General features: G+C 37.7%; 1 long non-coding RNA gene across 1 annotated transcript; it reads right to left on the reverse strand.

The window, feature by feature from the left end:
- Positions 1-5,354: 5,354 nt before the first annotated feature.
- Positions 5,355-7,583, reverse strand: LOC140683808 (uncharacterized). Its single transcript, XR_012055328.1, has 2 exons — positions 7,518-7,583; positions 5,355-7,381 (listed from the first exon to the last, which is right to left on the reverse strand). It is a non-coding gene; the product is annotated as an uncharacterized lncRNA (long non-coding RNA).
- Positions 7,584-7,808: the final 225 nt, after the last annotated feature.

The following is a 7,808-nucleotide window of genomic DNA, read 5'->3' on the forward strand; positions in this document are numbered from 1 at the left end:
GCAGGACTTTTTCAGGACTATCAAAGTCTCTTTGAATATGAATCACAAATAATTCACTATCTATCTGGGAAGTTCAAAGAACTTTAACATTTTACCCAAGTGATTTCCTGCTCTGACTGGCAGCAAAGTAAATATGATGGGTGGTCTGTTTAAGGCACCTGTCCAAACCCAATCACATTACATTTTTATAGTATCAACATTTGAAAAAACTATAGCTGTTACACCAGCAAAAATGAATGGGAGTCTCTCCAAAGCAGATGGCAACTAGCACATCACAAAAACATTCAGATTCCTGAGCCAATTTGTATAGCAAAACAGCATCTACCACAGAGCAAAGGGAACAATAATTAGCATATTCAAACACTCATAACTTCCCAACATACCATGGTTTAGGCAAAGGACAATGAAAAGTAATTGCTCTCACATAATACTGGCTTTCACTTGGACAGGACCTACTTACAGCAGGATTTATTCAACTGAGTAATTCCCTTTGAATCTGAAAGAATACACAATTAATTTGAAAATATTGGCTAAATTTTGCATAATGGAAAACACAGGAATCCAAACAAGGAACTTCATAATGAGAACATTTAATTATTTCTGAGTCAGTTCTTATAAACCAATGTGGTTCTAATATCATTAATATATCAAATTTTATTTTAACTCACAGGTATCTAATACAGTCCAGATTTCAAGACGACATTTAGCAATCTGCACCCATATAACACAGAACACTTTTTGCCAGATTTGTTCATATAATGTATGCCTAGGTCTCTTTGCAATTGTTTCTGAAAACACTGATAATGTTATGCAAACATAACCTACAATGTTTCCCATTGTCTGAAAATCAAATTATTTAATTTTCTACATAATTCTCTGTGTTAATTGACTCAGAATGGAGTTATCCAGAGGTGGCTGATTTTGCAGATTTCACATGTGAGAATTCATTCAGACACATAATGGAAAATCTGCCCTACAGCTAGGTGTGCTTAGAGCAGATCCAACGCCCCGTGGATAACCTTTCTACAGTGACCTGTTCATATTTTTCATACTCCAATTCCATAGTTCCTCTGCTGCAGGAAACAAAACAAACCCTTGTTATTGCTAGCTTGATGGTGCTGATTTGAAAAACCCAGGTACATTTCAGATATGACAGAACTGGCTCTTAACTATTTTGTGGCCACTCAGCCACCACACTCCAACCAAGAGTGTTTACAGATCCAAATTGGGACCCAATTAAATTTCTGAGTGACATAATTTTCAGTGACCTGCTAATAATGCTATGCCCATGACATGGAATCCAACAATATAAAACCAAAGCTGAAACTTAGGATGTGCTTAATCTTACCTAACTTGAGATGTCCAGATTTCAGGTGGATATAGTTGAGCTCATGGACATAGTGGAAACCAAGATTCTTTACAGACCACAGAAAAGACTCACTGCCTCTACTGACTACAGAAAGGGGACAATGTTGCAGATTCAGAAAAAAGATACGTGAAGTCCAACTAAACAAAAGAATGAGGACCAGCCACAGATTTTATCCTCAGCGCACAGAAGAAAATGTACATACAGAACTTGTTAACAGAGGTTACAGAACTACTCTTTTGGGATATTTAATTTTACAAAAATAAATAAAATATAAAGAACGTATATATCATAGTCATTCTGCACCCTGCTTTTATATTCAAGCACAAAATCATCTGTAGGAAAAATGTATTGATGCACAGTGCATGTCCTTCTGCCACCTTTGGTCTACGATGAAAAAGACTCAACAGAGTGTTTTACTCTAAAGTACCATAAACATTACCTCAAAAACCTGGAGTACAGCATTGCACATTTCCTCCTCCCTTGGTATTGTATACATATTTTTTGTATAAACAAGCGGCACACTGTATTGGAAGAACTTGGTGCAGTGATACAAAACAGAGAACATTCAATTTAAAGAAATGGGGGCTCTATTAATGCACTGTCTGAAAGTGGAACTGTATCTTTAGGATACTCTCTGATTTCCAGTCTTCCAAAGGTCGTAGTGATTGAGCTTGTCAAATAGTCAAAATAGTCACCACCACTGTACTGGAAATGTGAACAAAATATCAATTTTCCCAAATGAAATGCTACATATTTAGGCCTTTGTAAACCTGTCAGAATTATCCCTCTCTAAGTTTCATCCCAGGGTGTGGTACTGCACAGCTGAGGAGCTGAGCTAATAAATGTTGAAAAAAAGGAAAACACTGCTTTATGGCATCATGTAAATTGGCACAAAAAATTGCTCACACCTACGCCCCAGTCTTGACAAGTAACAGCCAAAATGTGGAAGCCATACAAAGTCCCACTGGTATGAAAGCAGGAAGAAAGCAACAGTTCTGTCAGGGAGTGCTGTGTTATATGTCTCCAGGGTTGATATAAATTTCTAGATTTCACCTGCTCAGGCTCAGAACAGGTAAATTAACCAAAACCAATGTGAACACGATTACTTTCTACTTGCATATTAAAAAAGCACCTTCTGCCATTCCCATGTTCAGTAGCATCACAAGACTGTGAGTCTAAAAGACTCTTGTTGCATTCAACTCACCTTTGGATCAACCAGAGAGTTACTCTAGATTGACAGTAAGGTAACCAAAACCAGATTTTAGCATTAAGAAAGCAAATGTAGATTTTCTTGTGACTGTATTAAGTCTTGCCAATATATTTATATGAGCAAAGCTCTCTTTCATGACTTCCAATTTATACTGGCAAAAGCATTCCACATTGGCACAAGATGCTTCAGTTGGATAGACTGCATTTCTGTGGAGAAAACTAGAGAGCTTTCTAGCATAGCTATGTTATTTGAGAGTGTGGCATGTTCATTATGCTCAATTCACGTACACATGAAAGCAAAATGGGGCAGCAGTGCTCTGGGCACATTCATTTATGAACTCCATGCAGAAACCTCACTAGAATATTCCTATTTATTCCAAGAATTTCTGTTTTGCAAATCAGAATTTAAAAAATGAAATAAAAATTTTAAGAGTTTTAAAATAGCAGTCTTGTGAGTATTTTCATGCATATTTGGATTTTAAGGTTCATGTTTTCACAGCTTCTTTCTCCACTTATAGTGCCTATGTCCTTTTAAGGCAAGAAGAACCTGAGATTTGTCCTCAGTAACATATATGCAAGAACACTGATCCTTGAGAGAAATACCAAAACACCACAAAATTATGAGGTGTAACCAATTTTCCACATAAACAGGTTAAACTGACGAAGGATCTTTCATTCCCCATGGAGCCAAGCCCTTCCACAGCACTTCAATCTTCTGCAGAAGATGTCTCAATCTTAGGTGAGTTCACTACCCGGGAGAAGAGTGTTTGAAATACCCATGTAAAACCATTCACATCAACATATTAAATAAAAGGCAGACACCACTAGTCCACATATTAATGAAAGTAGCTTCACTATTTGCTGAAAACACTTTTAATATGATTTTGGTAAGCCCTGAGCATGTCTGTGACATTCTTTGGGGAGAGTGGGTGAAGGAATATCCCTCCAGGCTCTAGCAGGCTCTGAGCTAAACAAGATGGGCTAAGGAGCTTGCCTGGAAGGCGCCTGAAGATGCAGCAGCTGAGCGGATATGCAAATGTGTCAGAAGTAGCAAACCTGCTGCAATGAACAAGCAGAAGAAACACACAGGCACCACAAAAATAGCCAAGCATGGGTTGGTTTTGGCAGCTTGTTGGCTAGGTGAAGGCTCAGATTCCTGAAGAAAGGAACAGCCTCCTGTTGTCCCTGGGACAGAGCCCTTGTTTGTTTTTAAACAAATCAGATAACATGCAGTAAATATCTGGCTCTTGCTAGCAAAATTATCTCACAAGACCCTAAATACTGATAGACTCTTGGGCCAAGAAGAACATGATCTGTTAATTTATTACTCGTTTACTTTGTTCTAGTAACTAGAAACATTGGCTCAAGATCTCATGTTGCCAGACAGTATTCAGACTTGCTTTTTTCTTGTGGACTCATATCCCTTACCCAACTCCATACTAAATCCTACCTATGATGCACAATATAATTATGTAACCCAGCCAGGGGTCTTTTTATCCAAGGAACAGGAGAATGCAGCCCGAAAACATACTTCTGACTGGACATAAAACAACTTTTCAAAATCTATGTATTTTGAAATTTGATCATTTGCTAAAGACTCAACTATTTAAAAAGTTTGAATGGAAACACATTTTTGTTTGAGTTTGTTTGAGAATGACTAGTTTTGCATTTGTGCATTTGGCTCCATGGGGAATGAAAGAACCTTCATCAGTTTAACCTGCTTATGTGGCAAGTTGGTTGCACCTCATAATTTTGTTGTTTTGGTATTTCTCTCCAGGATCAGGTTGTGTGCCTGAATAATAATTTCTGTGCCACTTCCTACCTCTACTGTGGCAGTTGTGCAAAGAGCCCTTGACAAGAACTTTTCAGAATAAACTATGCCAAGGTGTATACTGAAAGCAGAAACATAAAAATATAAATTCTATATCAAAGGACTACCACTGAGTTCCAATATATGAAACCACCTACAAATTAGAAGACAGTTTCTAGTTTCTGTCAGACCACAGTAACTGGCATGAAGGTCTAAAAAATAGGGGACAGACCACTGAGCCCTGGAAGAAGGGCAGGAGAGGGAAGAAATGCACAAAAAAAGTCAAATTCAGTATTTAACTTTAATGCTCAATAATGAAGAAAACAAGTATAGGATAGCTTCACTCAATTATGCCATCTCCTGATATAGTGAGGATGACGTCACACTATTGAGAAAGAAATAAAGGGGGGATGTGAAAAATTTCATACACTTCATATTTTTATTTCCACACCAAAATCTCTTCTGTCAAAATCACCTAGATACATAATAATTATATAGTAATATAATAAGTATTATAATACAATCAATTAAAAATCAGATATAATTCTTTGTAATCACCACTGAAACGTCTGTGGATTAACTCACCTACTAAAAAAAACCCAACAGTAACTGTACAATAGCTGAAAACTATTTTTTAATATCAAGTGTAAGAGCCTTAGCTCTGCATATACAGCTGTAGCAGTGTTTCTGGATGTTATATATGTACACATGCTGAACATAAAAATTACTCTGCAACATCCTGCTCTCAGCAAAAGTCAATTCTAAAGTGCAAAGCCATTTTAAATGAGAAAAAGTATCAAAATGGTTTCAAGTAAATTAAATTCTTCTGTTTTCTTCTGAGCAGAGTCAGCGTGGGAGTACAAAACCCAATCAGTGAGCACTTAGAGCAAGGGACCATCCTAAGGAACAAAACAAAGCTCACACTTAATGTTTACTTTCTTTGGAAAACTTAAATACGGCCACATATTTACACTTCCACATTTATTTCACATTTAGTCACAATGTAATCCATTTATTTCATAAATACCAAGAAAAAAATAAAAAGAGAAGCAGTTGCAACAGAGTATGTTTTTAACAGTGTGGAATCACATTTTATTAACGCTGTGAAATGTAATAAATTCCTTTTGGAGATGTTACATGTCAGCAGTGAAAGACTTGTAAAACACCATAAGCATTAGAACTTAAGCATATGTTAGTTTAACAAAATTTGCAAGGTATTTCCATATTGCCTATAATCTTTTACAGTTATTAACATACTATTAATTCATTCAGGAGAGTCCTTTCAGTTAGTTAGGCTAGGTCTTAGGAGCCATGATTTCTGTGGGCTACATCTCTCTGCTTCATTGGCTTTACAGCTCTGGCCCAGGAAAAGAGTTATAATCCTTTTCTAGTTCTTACTCCAGGCATGCTTCCTCCTTCCCCTCCTTTAGGTAGAAGGCAAAACTGGCAGGGAAGGGGGCTCTTATTTGTTTAACAACAGAAAACTCCCAGAAACAATAGAATCATCTACTGGCCAAGTCTGAGAACTAGATTCAGACCCATTACACTATGAAAGGTTTTTTGCTGTGGGGTTGGAGGGGGTTTTAAAAATTAAATTAAGTTTAATAAATCATTAAATATAATTTAATATCTTTAATAATCAATATAATCAACACACTTCAAAAGCAACTCAAGAAAACATTTTCCTCAAGTATAAATAACAAGTTTTTACAGTATATTTGCTGTTATTCGAATTTCTGCTTTTCCATTTATGTTTGTTCAGAGTTCCCACTCTCTTACAAGTTTCAATGGAGACCTCTGTTTTGTCTTTTTTTTTAGGACAAAAAAAAAAAAACCACAACAAAAAAACCCCCCGTTTCTCTTGGAAAAAACCAAACAAAAACCAATACACATCCTCCAAACCTTGAGCACTATTTTTGCATGGAATGATATTGTATTCTTTGTTTTATTCCTGGCATCAAGCTTTATTTGTTGGCACAAAGAAATCTTGTACCTCCAAGTTTGTAACTCACAGGCAGGGAATGAATTTATAAGTTTTAAAAAAAACTTGATCATGGTTTGTTCCCATAACTATGCAGAAGAGTGTGTCCAAAAGCCACACATCACCGATGTACCTTTGTTTAGTAACTCTTCACAAGTAATAACCATCAAAAAATGACATTGCTCATGAAAAATGGTAAGAGAAATTAAAATATTGCACATAAGCATCATTAAATGAGTGATTCTGTCCTATAATAATAACAACTAAATTTTCCTTCTAAGCTAATAAAATAAATGAACCTTAATGGCTCAAATACCACAATTGTTTTTGTGTACTGGAAGTAAAAAAAGGTGTGGCTTAGCTACTAAACACCATCAAGAATGACTTGTTTATTTTGGCACTACATTCCTGAGATTTTGTAGTGTTCAACTGGACAACTGACACTATAGAAAATTTTAGATCTATCTTTCATTCCTCCTACCATGCAATTTATTCACTTCCCCAGCTATCAGATTTTTTTCCTTCTCTTTACTTCTTGGCCTCACTGCAGAACACTTTCAGATATATTAAAAATACAGCTGCATACATTCTAGAAGAGCAAAATAACCAGCACCCTAAGGTTTCGTGGCCTAAATAAACAGGAATAGAGCAGTCAGGACAGTAATTTGAACAGAAATACAAGCACAGCATGCTCCTCATACTACAGACACACTGATGTTTCATCTACTTAACCCACGGGCCATTCTGAAGGTAATAACGTGCTACCTCAAGAGGCTAGGGTTTCATTACATTTTTAAGAACTAGCAGGTGCGCCGCTGTGCCTTGCCAAAATTCGTTGTGATGAACTGCAAAACTAATCCGCGCACTGCGAAACTAATCCTCGCTCTCGCCGCTCACCCCGGGCCGCGCTGCACCTGGCCAGTGAAATGGCAACAGCGCCCTTCATCCGCCCGTCCTTGTCCCGCTGTCGCAGACCTCAAAGCGATAAAGCAGGTGGCTAATCTGCACAGCACTAGCAGGAAAAAAAAAAAAAAAAAAAAAAAAATATATATATATATATATATGACCTTGAACGTGTACAGGTTACCTAAAAGTGCAAAAGTAAGCTCCTACTCCTACAACTCGTAGGGCAGTTCAGTAGAGACTACCGAGAGCATGAGGATGGCTGTGTTTAGACTTGGATTGAGGTCGGGCAAGTTCTCATATGTCTGTGGTGGTGCCCCGTGCAATTCCTTCAGCCGCCAGCGTCCCCCGGCTCCCCGCGGCTCTCCTGCAGCCTGGCCTTGCCCTTGAAGGGCTGCTGCAGCCCGACACCTCACGTGTGCCAGGAAACTCCACAAACGCCAGAGGCTGATGTTCAAAAAGGAGGCAGAGGAGTCCTGCAACTTTATTCGAATAAAGGCAGGGAGTCCACTGGGGCACACGCCCGGGGGGTTTTC

This window comes from Taeniopygia guttata, chromosome 3 (assembly GCF_048771995.1).
Source record: "Taeniopygia guttata chromosome 3, bTaeGut7.mat, whole genome shotgun sequence".
Lineage (NCBI taxonomy): Eukaryota > Metazoa > Chordata > Aves > Passeriformes > Estrildidae > Taeniopygia > Taeniopygia guttata.